At 38.3% G+C, this 18,532-nt stretch overlaps 1 protein-coding gene across 3 annotated transcripts in view; it reads right to left on the reverse strand.

Moving 5' to 3' along the window:
- The window catches only part of LOC110456749 (chondroitin sulfate N-acetylgalactosaminyltransferase 2-like), a 60,725-nt gene that overhangs the window by 36,533 nt on the left and 5,660 nt on the right, over nt 1-18,532 (reverse strand). For 2 of the 3 annotated variants that reach the window (XM_021507681.1, XM_021507680.1), the window contains exon 2: nt 9,985-10,104. The gene's annotated coding sequence lies outside the window, so the exon portion shown is untranslated. Of the gene's footprint in view, nt 1-7,480; nt 7,533-9,984; nt 10,105-18,532 lie in introns of those variants that run through there. The other variant, XM_021507682.1, reaches the window with a different exon arrangement.

Genomic DNA, 18,532 nt, shown 5'->3' on the forward strand with positions numbered 1-18,532 from the left:
ACAGTTTTCTATTTAACAAATAAGTGTGCTTAGTAATGGTCCAATAGTGACCTGGCCAGGTGAAGCCTAAAAGACGCATCACCTGTGGTTACAAAGGCTCAATGGGCCTGTCACAGTCCATCTGCTACATTTTAAACTTTTAATGAGTTTGACAAAATTAGGTGTTGGAACTACAGTGTATGGTGCTGCTTAGCTTGCTCATTATAATACAACATTTCTGTAAGTCAATTTTGTAACTATTTTGGTATTTTGTCATTAAATTTTTTCTTTTACCAATCACCGACTCGACAAAATATGAATGGACCGTTAATATTGTGTTTCACTTTGAGCAACTGCCGTATGACAACAGAGTGAAACTTGCCTCTGACATCACCTATATAGACCATCTGGTATAAAGACCACCTGCTGTCTATAAAGTCCAACTTGTCTATAAAGATCACCCCGTGTATACAAAGTCCACCTGTTCAAAAAGACCATCATGTGTTGTCTTAGTAATGAATGATCATGTCAAAAACAAAGCAATGCCATCGATAGTGCTTAATATTTGCTACTGCTATTTGGACGGTGAATGTAGTATAGAACACAATGTCATACCAATGGTGCTCTACCAGACCAAATTCTGCCCATGATAAATGTCCATGTTGTCGACAGATTATTGAATTGCTATACAAATTGATACTTCCTCTAAAATGTAGGCTACTAATCTTTATGATGAGCCAGCACAGTCTGCCAGGAGACCAACATCATCACTCCATTAAGCTGGAATCCTAAATTGAAAGATGAAAGCCCGATTTGTTAACCAGGGTCAGTAAGGGAGACAACCACGGTACAATCTGTCTACAGGTCTGATTAAAAATCCATCCCCGTCCATCTAACCAGACTACAATGTGCCAATTGTTTAATCACTGGTACCTGTGGATCGGAAAGTCACAGAACCCTGTTTTAATCCTACATATAGTTGTTTGCAGAATAGACAATGTAGTTGCTTTTATGATTTAACAACAAAATTTGTACAATTGTTACAATAATCAAAATCCTAAATACCCTTTGTCACATATTTATCAATTATGGACTTTTGTTGAGGTGAATATGTGGTATATGAACCTGAGAAAGTGATATTGACTGAGATGAAGTTGAGGTCAATAACAATTTTCAGATCCATAAAATGCATATATTCATATATGAAATTAATTAACACAAATCAAGGCTCAAATGAAAAGCCTGGATTTTGAATAAAAGGTCAAGGTTCACTGCTAAAATATTTCATTGCATGGTTAGTTCAAAAAGATAGACTTACCACATTCTACAAATAGAAATATAGAACCCCCTCCCCCTTTAACCATTTACATTAATTGGAGAAAATTGTCTAAACAGGCACAAAAAAGGAACAGAAAATTACAAAATATCTGATTTATCCAACCATGGTGAAGCTCTGTTAGAGTACCCTAAGGGTTATTGGTCACTCTGTATGAGTCAACAGGATCACATGAGGTTTGGAATCTTATAACAAAGCTCCCAGTCTTTATACAATCATATGATTGGAAAATTTCCGTAAAATTAGCCAGACATGAACTTTCACACAGGCGTAGTATCACTCACTGAAAAAACAATTGAATATAACAGCAGGCTAAATGGCTATAATAGTATAGAAGCATTTTGATATGGTCAGTGTATATAGGCAAGTCTGAACACTTTCGTCAAACCTAGTCAGCAATTCTCCAACACAAACAGCAGGGAATTGGATACATATGCGAATTATCTATTAAAGAAAGCCAAAGAAAAGTTGAGAGAAATTGAAAATTGGAGAGATAACAAATGTTCTGAATAACTGTGTCAAACAGATGGTTTTAATTTATTTACGTTGATAGGGAAAATCTTCAATAGTTTTTATGTGAGGTATAAAGTACATCACACCAAGCAAGTCGCCAATGTGGTGGTATGTTACGTCGGTAGGATAGAGGGCAGACATAAAATTGGCTGATACGTATCTACAGGAAATAATTGTCACCCTTCTCTAAATTCCGAACTAAAAGTTTATCTTCTATATGATCACTGATACGAATGTCTTTTTTTTTCCTGAATTTAAAAAAAACAACAATTTTACCTTTAACAAAAGATTTTTTAAACTCAAACATTTTCTGAACATCTTTTGCAAACAGTAGTCATGAAAACGATTTCCCATGAACAAAAATTATAACATTTATTTTCGGTTGATCTTCAAACTACCGGTATATTGATTTTCAAACCTAATATCTTTATATGAACTACACAAATAACATATATTTAACCGGAAAGATTTCAAACCTGAGAAATTTAATACCTATTAGGTCAATTGGTTTTCTTTAACGTGTACTTAAGCCTTAAATCAGAAAGTTAATTATTAGCTGTCCATTCCTATCTCAGAATTGTGAAACCTTATCAGTGTGTGATTGTTAAATCTGTATGGGAAAGTATGAGGCCAATATGTATTCATGACTGTTGGCAGCAGATCCAGAGGGGGTACAGGGCTCCAGGGAGCCTCCAAAGTCTGTCAATTTTCTTTTAAAAAAAACTTTTTCGTGGAATGATCTCAATTGATAGAGATTGTTTTGAATAAAAGATAGTTTATTAAAAAAATTAAGGGGCATGAATGTAACACAAACCACAGGTTACAATGTGTAAGGAAGACTATGGCTTAAGTTAAGGCAGCTAACACAAATGACAGGTATGTGTATGGTAGCATACAACCTTAACTCCTACACAAATAACTGGTTAATTACAATGTGTAAGGTATATCTTTGACTCTGTCACTGAGGAACGCAAACTAAATAATATTTTTTAACAGTTGCTTCCTAAAAAAAGAAGCTTCCACAATTATTATAGCCAGCATTCCAAATGATGCCTGCACATTCTTAAGAAATAATGCCTGCAATATGAGTGTTTGTAAGCTGATCGACAACCTTTGGCCAATATTTCATCAAGAAAACTGCTACAGGTAAAATTTACGCTGTCCAGGTGTTCATTTTTTTGAACCAGTGACATACGTTTGTGACCTTGACCTTGTAGTCAAAGAATTCAAGTGCAGTGCTTCCATCTGATATAATCCAATATTTGAAGAGCAGCAGAAAAGTGGGTCGGTAATCTATCATAGGAAACAAAGAAAACGAATATTATATAAAATGAGAAGTACCTTAAAAATGTTTTATGTTTCAAGTCAGGATGCAAATTTCAAATGATATGAAATTTAACCCTGTGAGATCATATAAGGAGAGAATAATAATTCCGTATGTAGGTATGAGATAATCAAAAAAACAAAATGTCTTTAACTAGGGCTTCACCTCCTCAGGGGTTCTACAGTAGACTTTTATCTATTTCATTGTATACCATGATTATCATACATTTTAAACATTTCTGTTTTTATTTTAAGCAATAAATTCCAGTTTTATACTTGTATCATTGTCATTCAGTGTATAATAAGCTGTTTCTATGGTTGTTTTATAGCTATATGTCAGTGTCTATACATTACGTCTCCAATAACTTACATTATTATACCCATCTTTGCTATCATATCCCACCATGCTCCGTGACGTAATGTCGTAAAAACATCCCGCCCTGTCACCCTCCCCGTGTAAGGACCAAGTACTTATCTCAATTATGATATCAATTTTTAGGAATGATGATAATTTGCGGGATGAAATGTCACAGGACAAATATGTATCCATATCATAACTACATCAGCAGATGAAAGATAAATTATGCATATAATCGTGAACAATTGTTACGTCTATCAGGCAACTCCGGGCCACTCTAAGGGTGACAAGGACGCCTCACTCTGGGCAAACAAAAGTCACCATTACACACGGAGAGCCATCAGAACGGTAGAGTACTCCCTGTGAATAAAAACCACTACAAAAAACTCTCAGAAACATAATTAACTGTGATCTAAATGAAACAATTCGGGAACATCACTCAGAATTTGAACCTAGAGAGTACTGAGCACTATGAGAATATAACTATTAACACCAGACATCTATAATTCCAATTCATGCAATTTGGAATCCTTAGTGAATGATCTATTATGAAACCATGTTTATAAGTAGAAGCACTATAAAGGACTTTCATTACAATTCAAATAAAAAGTAACTAACCTGATTGTATATGATTTGTAGCAGACCTGTTGTTAAAAGGCTTCAAAATAACTTTATTTTTTCAAATAAAAATTCACTATCAACATATAGCAATTTCTATCTTTGCAAACTCACTTATTCATGTATGTTATGGCTAACAAATGCATTATTTATTACCATAAAGTACTTTCAAAAGAACACAAACATATGTTATTTGGAAATGACTTTTACATTTATAATGTAAACACCTACTTACAGAAGAGAAAATTCAGATTTCTGTTGAGTCAACTGTTGACATCATTGCTTAACGGATCATCAAATGTCTGTCCGTTAGTCTATGACAGGTCACAGTTATCCTAATCTCGTATCTGGGAATAGTGCAAATCAATTATCCGACACTTTTTATCCTAAAAATATGTATGATTGTGTGAATTAAGTCACCACCATATATCCTGCCGACTTTGTGTTCTAATCTTTGATCTTTGAAAACTTCTACCGTAATAAAAGACCAGACAAACATATTTTATGACACTTTCTACATGGCAATTACAGATATCAAAGCCCTTCAGTATATCTTATTTTATAAAGGCTGTTCTACTAAATTTTCAACAAATTACCAATATTCAATAAAAACACTTTTTTGAATGGAAAGAGGCAGCCCCCCTCGCTGTTCCATCATAAGTGATATTTTTCAGACATCCACTGACTGAACCTCACATACAATGTAAGATTCAATTCATTTCTAGGTTCTTTATATTCAGGAAATTAACTCATCATGCATGTCGACCATCTAAATTTCTGTGATATTCATTTGCACAAAGCTATCAAAAGATCAAACACATAATGCTTATGAAAATTGACTTCTACAAATCTATATGTAGGCATGACATCACCCATAGACAGACAGTCATAGGTCTTTGTTACACTCCATACAGCTGACCTATAAACCCATACATGATACAACCCATGGACAGACAGACATAGTCTCTATGTTACAATCCAAACAGCTGACCTATAAGTCCATACATGATACAACCCATGGACAGACAGACATAGGCTCTACGTTACACTCCATACAGCTGACCTACATGTATAAACCCATACATGATACAACCCATGGACAGACAGACATAGGCTCTATGTTACACTGGCCTATAAACCCATACATGATACATAACCCATAGACAGAGAAAAACACTGTCTAGCTAGGTTACACTCTGTAGAACCGACCTTTCAGTCCAAACATGATACAACCCCCGCATTAAAGCCATTTTGATCTCTGTGAAGTATAACACCTATAAACCCATACATGATACAACCCATGGACAGACAGACATAGTCTCTATGTTACACTCCATACAGCTGACCTATAAGTCCATATATGATACAACCCATGGACAGACAGACATAGTCTCTATGTTACACTCCATACAGCTGACCTACATGTATAACCCCATACATGATACAACCCATGGACAGACAGACATAGTCTCTATGTTACTCTGGCCTATAAACCCATACATGATACATAACCCATAGACAGAGAAAAACACTGTCTAGCTAGGTTACACTCTGTAGAACCGACCTTTCCGTCCAAACATGATACAACCCCCGCATTAAAGCCATTTTGGTCTCTGTGAAGTATAACATATAGAGAAGGACATAGACTTTAAGATATAGTCTATACAGCTGGCCTATAGACCTATACAATGTACCTGATACAACCCATAGAAAGACAGGTATATTGTCAGCAGGACTTTTGACATATACATGACATAAGCCACAAACAGACAGTCTCTAGGTTGTTGAGCTGGCTTGTAGGCCTTGGCACTACGTTTCAACCTATAATAAACAGACACATTCTTTATACTATACTCTATACAATTGGCCCATACATTAACCCATAGACAGACAAAAGTAATTCCTAATTCATATATACTCTATACAGTTGGCCCATATACCTATATACACATACATAACCCATAGACAGACACAATTAGTGCCTAGTTTATACTATATATAGTTGGCCCATAGACCTAGATATACATTAGCACCCATAGACAGACAGAGGAAGTCTTGATTGATTGATTGATAGGTTTTACGTCCGCTTCACTACCGCGTATTTCGGTTATCCAGCAGACGAAGAACAGAAAGGAAAATGAGTAGAAGGGATAAAGTATGGAGTAAAAGAGTAGAGGAGGGGGATAGGTTAGAGAAGGGGCCGTCTATCCTATATATATTAACTGTATAAGTCTATCTGCCTAATAATTCCTTAACCTAACACTCATCGTACAGCATCACCAAGTCAGGACCGGAAGTGAGGTACTGTGCAGCCTCCAGCCACACCAGCCCCTGCCTATTCAGAGGAAGTCCCTAGTTTATACTATATATAGTTGGTCCATAGACCTATACACATAAACAGCCCATATAGACAGACAGAGAAATCATCTATATAGTTGGCCTATAGACCCAGGATAATGATACAACCAAAAGACAAGATGTATACGTTAGTCTCAATCTTATACAGCTAGTCTTTGGGACAATCCTTTACATGATATAATCCACAAAGAGTTCATTTTAATCTAAAGGAGAGCCACTGTACTCCAGCGATACTATCTTTGTCTCAACATCAAAAACTCCACTAAAGATTTAGTCAATAGTTACAGTAATCTGACCGTTTTTAAAGACATTTCTAGTGCAGTATTTAATCTTATTACGATGTTTAGGATTCATGGAGATCAAAGTATTAAAGGATCAGAATGTTTTGTGTGACTACTTGAACTGATTAACCCCTTTGAACCTAACGGCTCAAAAGCTGGAACGTTTTGTAATGTCAATATTGATGCTATATTCAGGTGAGAAAAAAATACAACTAGTGCAAACATTTCATTCATCGTAAATAAAAGTTCCATCACATTTTATAATGGCTTTCACTGATGGACTACGCTTAATAAAAAAATCCTACCACCTTAGCCAAAAGGTGAAGTTGAGTCTCAAAGGTCGAGGCCTGGAAAATTTAGTAAAAGCTTCTGTACCGTTAACTTGACACTTTAAATTTGCATACAGAGTGTAAACAGAAACTGCTCTGTCTAAAGTGACTATGCTGGGTTTCCCACACTATTGTTAATTTAATATATCCGCTATATCGTCAGGTGACATTGTAAAAAAGATTGGGTCTAATTATATATATTGTACAACACATTTACAGTAAACGGATCAAATTGCAGTCTTATTTTATGACGTCCTTTACAACAGTATTAAAATATTTTGCTTCAAAACGATTTAACAATTTTATCGAAATACATTGTGACACACACTTTAATCGATGGAATGTTATCATTTCATCTTCAAACTTATTTTCTAAATACCCTTACCTTCTTTCATGGATTCTTTATGATGATTGCAATTTTGGACATTTTTGCAAGTTAAATTGCATGCCATAAATAAAGGTATTTTGTCATTAGAAGAAAGAATCAATGAGTTATCTATCCCTGATCTGTCGATATGAGGCTACCTGCACCATGTCCAGGCCAGACAAGGGCCATACCTGATGTAATCAAACCAGTTACAAAAACCTCAAACTGACCCCATTATTATACAAACTGTTCAAAACTTCCTATACATTTACATGTACTGTACAAGCTCCTGAAATAAGAACTTGTTATTCTGGTGCACGGTGCGATATGGTTTTGTCTGCATGCACTGCGGAATGTAAGTTTACGTGTTTACAATATTTTTAACGGAGTTAATGAGGCAGCACTGCACAGCTTTAATGGAATATGTACCTGTCTAAATCTCGTTACAGGTGTACAGACAGGTGACAGGGGACCTACTGTCAATCACACATTGTGAAACACTATGTACTTTTGAAGTCAATGTTATCCTTAGCAAAGAATCGTTCCATTATGTAACATTTATAGTTGTGTCAAAAATCAAGGTCAATTAGTGCAAAACACATTTCACAACCTAGAAAAAAAATCACAGTTTCAGCTTTTTTATGGATATATATATGTTAAAATAATTGCAATGTTTCATATTTTGTATACCAGGTATATTGAATCTCTTTATTTCCAGCAATAGAGACAGAAATGTTATACAGTCAGATACTAGGAAAAGTACATGCTGTAGAAAAGAGTCGATCTGTCTCCTTAACTCATTCACCCCTGAAGACACATTCAAACTCTTCCAATTCGAAGGTTGAAATAGTTCCTTATGAAATTTCAGGGGTGATTGAGTAAATATGCAGGACAGATATTAGGACACCCTGATTAGTGGTGGCTGGAGAGTGGGACAACTTGATTTGTGGTGGCTTGATAGTGGCGCAACCAGGACAGTGATGGCAGGATAGGAGGACAACCACATTACGAGTAGTGGCAGGCTAGTGGTAGCTGGATGTGGTCGTCCCATATTTTGTCGGACAACCAGCTTTTCTTAACAAAGTCTTACTAACTGCTTTGATGCTCATTGATGGATGAGAAATGGAACATGCATTTAAATTCCAGAACAGGATTGTATATGCTATTGTTAGGTAATCCATCAAGGAATGCCATTGTGCAGAAAACACCAGTCAAAATTTTTCAACATAGGTTCTAGAATTACATGAACCTTTAACCATTAGTCTAGTGAAAAGGTATACATGTGCTGAAGTCAGAGAAAAATCAAAGAGGTTATAACTTTACATTTACGAATGGGTTTAAACAATGGTGCCTGCCATTCAATGTTACCACACTCCCTCTATACCCCAAACATGTGGGTGGGGGAGGGATCTATATACGTAACAGTGCAGTCCCCAATCTTCAACTGTTCACCTGTTATTTGATTTGACAATCCAATAGTACGATAGTGTGGTCCCACATCGTATGATTTTTGTGTTTTGTTTATAAAACAGCTCATGTTTGTTTGTTTTACCTATTACAGTCGTTACTATAGGGAAGGGAGTGTAAGTCGTTCCATTCAGTATTCATGTACGTCTGTAGCTATATAAGGTACTGTCAAACGAAAGATTGAAATGTTAAACTCCCACTAACAGTGACTCCGTACTTTTTGATGGGATCTTGCTATTTAGTGTTCCCATTACATAATGCGTCTTCATACAATATAACAACTACCTGGTAATCCATATTATGTAACAGGTATAGTTTTAAGTGTTTAACCTGCTTTTTTTGTTATGCAAATAAATAGGACTATTCTACTTCAAAAGAAAATGGTTCTGTGTTTGAATTACACTATGTAAATAATTGAATTATGTGTTTAGCCATTAGTAAATTAAGTGGAAGCTATCATATTCAAGTAAAGAGAAAACAAACTGTCTTAATTGAAAAGATTTGATTTTTTTTTTCAAAAAAATATTGATACACACATAACCTTATACAAGATATGTACATATGCTACAGAATTTTAAACATCAGTAAAATTAATGTTATTGCTAGTTAATTTGAAAATAATTGAATTCTACCAGGACATTTTCTTAACCTAATAGCCCTAAAGTTCTAAATCTGGAGCTGTGACGAAGGTGTTATTTTATAATTTTAAGTCATTGATCAACAGTGCTTTATTTCCTTTCACCATAAAATGCAGCAAAAACTCTTTAACAATGGTATAGTGGAATCGATCTCGTTAAACCGTATTTAAACAAACTCATTTTCAGGAAGTTTTATTTCAGAATCTAAATGAAACTGTAGTAATAATAACGGTTACCTTAATCCCAAAGTTTTGATATTCACAATTTGTTTCCTCAGCCGGACTAACAAGGTTCCACTGTAGCCGTTTATAATGGGACTTTCAAGATTTGGACAACTTGCTTTCTAGGTTTCATTGCTCCTCAAGAAAACTGGTAATTTTCAAATTAGATAGGTCAAACAATTAAGTTTTAGATTACCTTGTTCTCCATCAGGGTTTCCTAACCTGGGGATGCATCATGTGTAGTTAGAAATTGTCTCCCCTTGTAAGAGTGCACCTGAGACCGTTCACCTCCATTTAACTGTAGCTTCTCCTGCATCTGTAGTTGTGTAATGATGCAAAGATAAAATAGGTTGTTTCAAAAAAGTATAAGTACATATTATAGTGTACCAATTATATATAATTAGCTGAATTACATACGTGGTGATTTGTGTTTGCATCTACAGTATTTATAATACTGCAGATGCAATAATTATCCAGGAAAAGCTATTAAGGGTGGAGGCATGGACTACATGTATCACTATAACTTTACAAATTTTTATTTTCAGTTGATAAATATAATGCAAAGCACACTGTTCACACCAATTGCTTCAGATGAAATTTAAGCAAATGACCACTTCAAAAATTGAAGCTAAGCAGTACAATTATTTGCATTCAAAAAAATGGAAAGTTGAACTTGTTACGAGGCTCAAATGCTGTCAAACACACTACTTCCCACAGCCTACCAGGCCTGGTCATAGTGCAGCATAACAGTTAAAATATCATAAAAAAAATACAGAAATTTCAAAGAGAAAATAATTTTTCTTCTTCAAATTTTCGACTTTTGAAGGCACTCATCTATCATGCACCAGTATGCCTGTTGCAGCTTTACAATATACACACAAATATCCTGGGAAAGTTTGCGATGATGGAATAGTTTAACACTTTGACAATCTTACATACACACAAATCATAAGTCAAAGAAACAGTGACACACGACAGAGGAAGTTGTAAATAAACAATCTGTCTGCATTTTCTATGATTTATATACGGTATATGGTTAGTTGATTCTCCTAAATTTTTTTCAAAGCTGAAAGGGTAAATCTCCTGAGCTGTAGAGCAACTGTTTTAATGCTCATAATTCCTGTCAGTCCAAGTGTTTATTTATTCGTGCTTATTTCCTGTGAAAACAACATTTATTTAATGCTGATGATCATATATATGTCAGAACTCAGACATAACAGCTCAAGAGCAGACATGCAGAGTGGAGAAAGGGAATTAACAGGAATGGGAGAATTTTCAGTGATGGTAAATTTTATTAGGGAGGAGGAAAATTCACAGGGGAATTCTGGAGTCTATCACCTCTATCACACCATTAGCAAAAAACGCATTGATTAGAGTTCAAGCCTAATCTGCATTTGCTATGCATTTAGGGCTATATATCCTTGCTATAATTCAATTGGTTAAAATATATATATTATATTTAAGTAAATTATTTGTAGTAGAACTTGACTGGGTGACCAGGTAGCCCAATTGGTAGTGCACCGTGTAGAGTTTGGAGGGTCCTGGATTCAAATCCTGGTCAGTCTGTGTATTTTTTTTTGCTCCTGTTAGTGATGCTGTGGGTTGTTAATAGTGTCATCTTGGGGGGTGAAATCTTCGATAAATGAGGGCGGAATGTAGCGAAACTGCACTGGGTCATTCACTGGCAATCAGGTAGCTCAATTATTAGTGTCTGTAGGGTCCCAGATTTGTATCCTGGTCCGACCATGCATTCTTTCGGCCATGCATTCTTTCGTTTCTGGTACATATTTATCAAACTGNACCCTCCATGGCGTAACATCGACGCAACTGCGTCGCACACTTACCCACATCGACGTATGTCTGTCCAATGTGCATCCAAGTGCATCGCAACTCTGACACTCATCATCGCACCATCAACGCAGCTATTGCCGCACACCGACCGACACTGGCCCATTTTGACCGAATACTGACGTAACTCTGACCGATATGAATCGTAGATGTGCCATTTGTGTTCGAAAATGTTCGGAAATGCTCGAACAGTTTTGCGACAGCCCAAAATTTACTGACCGACCCTGATTGACACTGACGCAACGCAAGTGAAATGGGGTCATAAGATTGGTTATCTCCAATGTTGTTCTTGACACGAACATCCCTATGTCTGCAGTAGTTTATGTCAGTATTCTAAACAAGTGAAGAACATTTTAACCTTGAACCCCATGTCTAATGATGGCTTTAGGACAAGAGTTCTTCTTATGAACGCAATATGATGTACAAGGACGTAAGAAGAAAGTTATTATCTAACCTCTTATTGTGGCCTTGACCTTGAAAGTAGGGTCCTTAAAAAGATACAACACATACTTTTAAGTTATTTCAAACTTATTTACTAATAAGATACAATGACGGTTGTCCATTGTCCAGATTCAAATGCAGAATGAAAGCCCTACTGTGTAAGTCAGGAATTGCATGCTGCACATTTTCTAAATAAATGTATATCATTGCATGTTCCAACTAATATGACATGATGCTGTATACTGTATTTCAGATACGTAGATATTATGGAAAAGCTCTTTTGATTGGAGAGATGTCTGGCAACCCCAGTCTCCTGATAGCATCGGAGGAAAATATAATATTGAAAAGAAATTCTGATGGTATGTTTTTTAACTGGTTCACTGATCTCTGCTAATATCATAAATAGAGTATCATATATCTGGTCATTTGGTCAAGGGCAGTGTTTCCTCTGTCCTGGCGGCCTTCTGACAAACCCTGAACTCTAGGTACACAAGGTAAGAATCTTCAATGATGAAATGATCCTGTGAAGGGCTATAATCCACTACACTTGATAGTCTACCTGTCCAGTGTCAATAAAACTCCATAGATCTTAGGGAGTCGGATAGGACCGACAGTGTTGGGGAGGGATCAGAGATCAGAGGAACTGATAACTAGTGTTACTACCATTACCCCTGTGTCAACAATGGACAATGGTGACAGACTACACCATAATCTCCTGTTACCTGTAGCCTTACAGGGGAGGTCACTCTTTATGGGTACTTAATGTACACATGTCAATTCTTGATATGGCACCATTAATAATGAAGGCATTTTTTTGTCCGTTGCTATTTTTGCAGAAAAAATACTAACGCAGGTTATCTATTACATTTTAAACGATGACATCATGTCACATCAACTTTGACCTCAAATTGAATTTATCACAAACATTGCATGACAGAGCGGTCTCATCTTTATAAATAGTGTATGAAATAGCAGCGGAGAAGGAGAGATATAGACAACACTTGATCACTAGTATTAAGAAGACATCAATAATGAAGATAGCAGGAATTCTCCCCATACAAACAGGGCAACTTAGCAGGAACTCTCCCCATACAAACAGGGCAAAGCAGGAATTCTCCCCATACAAACAGGGCAAAGCAGGAATTCTCCCCATACAAACAGGTCAAAGCAGGAAATCTCCCCATACAAACAGGGCAAAGCAGAGACTCTCCCCATACAAACAGGGCAAAGCAGAGACTCTCCCCATACAAACAGGGCAAAGCAGGAATTCTCCCCATACAAACAGGTCAAAGCAGGACCTCTCCCCATACAAACAGGGCAAAGCAGGAATTCTCCCCATACAAACAGGTCAAAGCAGGACCTCTCCCCATACAAACAGGGCAAAGCAGGAATTCTCCCCATACAAACAGGTCAAAGCAGGACCTCTCCCCATACAAACAGGGCAAAGCAGGAATTCTCCCCATTCAAACAGGTCAAAGCAGGAACTCTCCCCATACAAACAGGTCAAAGCAGGAAATCTCCCCATACAAACAGGGCAAAGCAGGAATTCTCCCCATACAAACAGGTCAAAGCAGGAACTCTCCCCATACAAACAGGGCAAAGCAGGAACTCTTCTCATACAAACAGGGCAAAGCAGGAACTCTCCCAATACAAACAGGGCAAAGCAGGAACTCTCCCAATACAAACAGGGCAAAGCAGAGACTCTCCCCATACAAACAGGGCAAATCAGGAACTCTCCCAATACAAACAGGGAAAAGCAGGAACTCTCCCTATACAAACAGGAAGAATGAACTCTCCCCATACAAACAGGGTAAATCAGGAACTCTCCCCACACAAACAGGGCAAAGCAGGAACTCTCCTCCTACAAACAGGGCAAAGCAGGAACTCTCCTAATACAAACAGGGCAAAGCAGAGACTCCCCCCATTCAAACAGGGCAAATCAGGAACTCTCCCAATACAAACAGGGAAAAGCAGGAACTCTCCCAATACAAAAAGGGCAAAGCAGAGACTCTCCCCATACAAACAGGACAAATAAGGAACTCTCCCCATACAAACAGGAAGCATGAACTCAACCCATACAAACAGGGCAACTAGCAGGAACTCTCCCCATACAAACAAGGCAAAGCAGGAAGTCTCCCCATACAAACAGGGCAAAGCAGAAACTCTTCTCATACAAACAGGGCAAAGCAGGAGCTCTCCCAATACAAACAGGGCAAAGCAGCAACTCTCCCAATACAAACAGGGCAAATCAGGAACTATCCCCATACAAACAGGGCAAATCAGAAACGTTCCCCATACAAACAGGGCAAATAAAGAACTCTCTCCATACAAACAGGGCAACTTAGCAGGAACTCTCCCAATACAAACAGGGAAAAGCAGGAACTCTCCCAATACAAACAGGGCAACGCAGGAACTCTCCCCATACAAACAGTTCAACTTAGCAGGAACTCTCCCCATACAAAAAGGGCAAATCAGGAACTCTCCCCATACAAACAGGGCAGAGCAGGAACTCTCCTCATACAAACAGGGCAAATCAGGAACTCTCCACATACAAACAGGGCAAAGCAGGAACCCTCCCCATACAAACAGAGCAACTTAGCAGGAACTCCCCCATACAAACAGGGCAAAGCAGGAGCTCTCCCCATACAAACAGGGCAACTTGGCAGGAACTCTCCCCATACAAACAGGAAGCAGGAACTCTCCCCATACAAACCGGGCAAAGCAGGAACTCTTCTCATACAAACAGGGAAAAGCAGGAACTCTCCCTATACAAACAGGTCAACTTAGCAGAAACTCTCCCCATACAAACAGGGCAACTAAGCAAGAACTCTCCCAATACAAACAGGGCAACGCAGGAACTCTCCCCATACAAACAGGTCAACTTAGCAGAACTCTCCCCATACAAACAGGGCAAGTCAGGAACTCTCCCCATACAAACAGGACAAATAAGGAACTCTCCCCATACAAACAGGACGCATGACCTCAACCCATCCAAACAGGGCAACTTAGCAGGAACTCTCCCCATCCAAAAAGGGCAAAGCAGGAACTCTCCCAATTCAAACAGGGCAAAGCAGGAACTCTCCCAATTCAAACAGGGCAAAGCAGGAACTCTCCCAAAACAAACAGGGCAAAGCAGGAACCCTCCCAATACAAACAGGGCAAAGCAGGAACTTTCCCAATACAAACAGGGCAAAGCAGAGACTCTCCCCATACAAACAGGACAAATAAGGAACTCTCCCCATACAAACAGGAAGCAGGAACTCTCCCCATACAAACCGGGCAAAGCAGGAACTCTTCTCATACAAACAGGGCAAAGCAGAAACTCTCCCCCTACAAACAGGGCAAACCAGGAACTCTCACCATACAAACAGGGCAAAGCAGGAACCCTCCCAATACAAACAGGGCAAATCAGGAACTATCCCCATACAAACAGGGCAAATCAGGAAATCTCCCTATACAAACAGGAAGCATGAACTCTCCACATTCAAACAGGGCAAAGCAGGAACGCGCCCCATACAAACAGGTCAACTTAGCAGAAACTCTCCCCATACAAACAGGGCAAAACAGGAACTCTCCCCATACAAACAGGACAAATCAGGAACTCTCCCTATACAAACAGGAAGCATGAACTCTCCACATTCAAACAGGGCAAAGCAGGAACGCGCCCCATACAAACAGGTCAACTTAGCAGAACTCTCCCCATACAAACAGGGCAAGTCAGGAACTCTCCCCATACAAACAGGCCAAATCAGGAACTCTCCCCATACAAACAGAGCAAATCAGAAACTCTCCCCATACAAACAGGGCAATTCAGGAACTGTCCCCATACAAACAGGGCAACTTAGAAGGAACTCTCCCCATACAAACAGGACAAATAAGGAACTCTCCCCATACAAACAGGAAGCAGGAACTCTCCCCATACAAACCGGGCAAAGCAGGAACTCTTCTCATACAAACAGGGAAAAGCAGGAACTCTCCCTATACAAACAGGAAGAATGAACTCTCCCCATACAAACAGGGCAAAACAGGAACTCTCCCCATACAAACAGGAAGCATGAACTCTCCACATTCAAACAGGGCAAAGCAGGAACGCGCCCCATACAAACAGGTCAACTTAGCAGAAACTCTCCCCATACAAACAGGGCAAAACAGGAACTCTCCCTATACAAACAGGTCAACTTAGCAGAACTCTCCCCATACAAACAGGGCAGAGCAGGAACTCTCCTCATACAAACAGGGCAAAGCAGGAACGCTCCCAATACAAACAGGGCAAAGCAGAGACTCTCCCCATACAAACAGGGCAAAACAGGAACTCTCCCCATACAAACAGGACAAATAAGGAACTCTCCCCATACAAACAGGAAGCATGAACTCAACCCATACAAACAGGGCAACTTAGCAAGAACTGTCCCCATACAAACAGGGGAAAGCAGGAACTCTTCTCATACAAAGAGGGCAAAGCAGGAACTCTCCCAATTCAAACAGGGCAAAGCAGGAACTCTCCCAATTCAAACAGGGCAAAGCAGGAACTCTCCTCCTACAAACAGGGCAAAGCAGGAACTCTCCCAAAACAAACAGGGCAAAGCAGGAACTCTCCCAAAACAAACAGGGCAAAGCAGGAACCCTCCCAATACAAACAGGGCAAATCAGGAACTCTCCCTATACAAACAGGTCAACTTAGCAGAAACTCTCCCCATACAAACAGGGCAATTCAGGAACTGTCCCCATACAAACAGGGCAACTTAGAAGGAACTCTCCCCATACAAACAGGACAAATAAGGAACTCTCCCCATACAAACAGGACGCATGAACTCACCCCATACAAACAGGGCAACTTAGCAGAAACTCTCCCCATACAAACAGGGCAAGTCAGGAACTCTCCCCATACAAACAGGGCAAAGCAGGAACTCTCCTTATACAATCATGACAATTAAATCACATGTAGAGAATTAACCACATACAGAAGACGTGAATAGCAAACACTCAATTTCTCTAATATGCAAGATACACCAATAACAGGGACTCTTGTTGTAGACAAGTCACAAACAGAAAACACTGATCAGTGATCAATGCTAAAATTGGGACACCCCTTACATACAAAACACCAACTACAGGAACTTTCCCAACAAATAGGATATCAATAGCAGTGACTCTTTCTGCATTAAGAGATATTAATGACAAAATACTCCTCATATAAAGGGGACAAAAAAATAGAGACTTCCCCCATACAGGATGCACTGCTGACAGGAACTCTCCCCTCAAACAAGATAAAATATTGGCAAGGACTCAATCCCAACATTATATGGAAGACTCTTATGACAAAGACTTAATCCACATTTTGATGACAAAAACTCCCCTGTATACAAGGGACACCAATATAAGGAACTTTCTCCACATTCAACAGACACAATTAGCAGGAACTTCCTCAAAAACAGGAGACACCAATGATGATGAATCTTCTGCTAACAGGAAATAAGTAACTTGGACTCTTTCTCCAATATAGGAGACACCACTGACAGCAAAATCTTCTGGCATACAGGAAACACAAAAAACTGGGACTCCCCTCCAATACTGGAGACACCAGTAATAGGGAATCACCTCACATACACTGAAGACATGATTAGCAGGGGCTATCCCCACAATTTAATAGCAACTTTCCCAATATGCAAGACGGACACCAGATGACAGGGACTCCCATCACAAACAGCAGAAACCATTAGAAGAACTCTCTTTGCATACAAAAAAAACGTCTTGCAAGCAGGGACTATCTCAGCATATAGTTTATACAGGACACACAAATAGCGAGGTCTATAACATGGACAAGTCACCACATGAGACATAAAAAGTTGAAAACCTATATATATAAGCATCCAATTTTCTTAAGAAATGTTTAAGCACAGACTGTAAGATAGAAAAATCTAATTCCGTGGTTTAAGCAAAATATTAGTCATTCATCTAGAAAATCAAATAGACAGTTAACATACAGCAACATTTGGAAAATTACAATTCATTGAAAGTTCAGTGGATGAATCATATTAGTTTATCAGGTGAACTATCATCTTCAAAAAAAATATTTCAAGGAAAATTTTCATGAGTAAAGGGAAATAACTCCTTTGAGAAAATTGGTAAATGTGGTAAGCATGTCAGTGCGTTTACAAATGCAACCACACTAATTCTATCTTCTTGATCAAGCTTTATTTCTATACCAACACAAACATTACCAGTTTTACCTAAATACAGAATAACTCAAAGTAACTATCTCTAATGCATTGATAACCTTTAAACTGGCAAATATAAAATGCCATTGTTTTATTATTCATTGAATTTCTCAATAGTATTTACATATCTCTGCATATTTACTATGGATGTTTATTCTATTTTCAATTGGGGTTTGCTATACCACGGAATTAGATTGCTATCTAAGTCCGTGTCTTTACTGAAGACATGTAATTTGT

The sequence above is a fragment of the Mizuhopecten yessoensis genome, unplaced genomic scaffold (assembly GCF_002113885.1).
Source record: "Mizuhopecten yessoensis strain PY_sf001 unplaced genomic scaffold, ASM211388v2 scaffold8841, whole genome shotgun sequence".
NCBI lineage: Eukaryota > Metazoa > Mollusca > Bivalvia > Pectinida > Pectinidae > Mizuhopecten > Mizuhopecten yessoensis.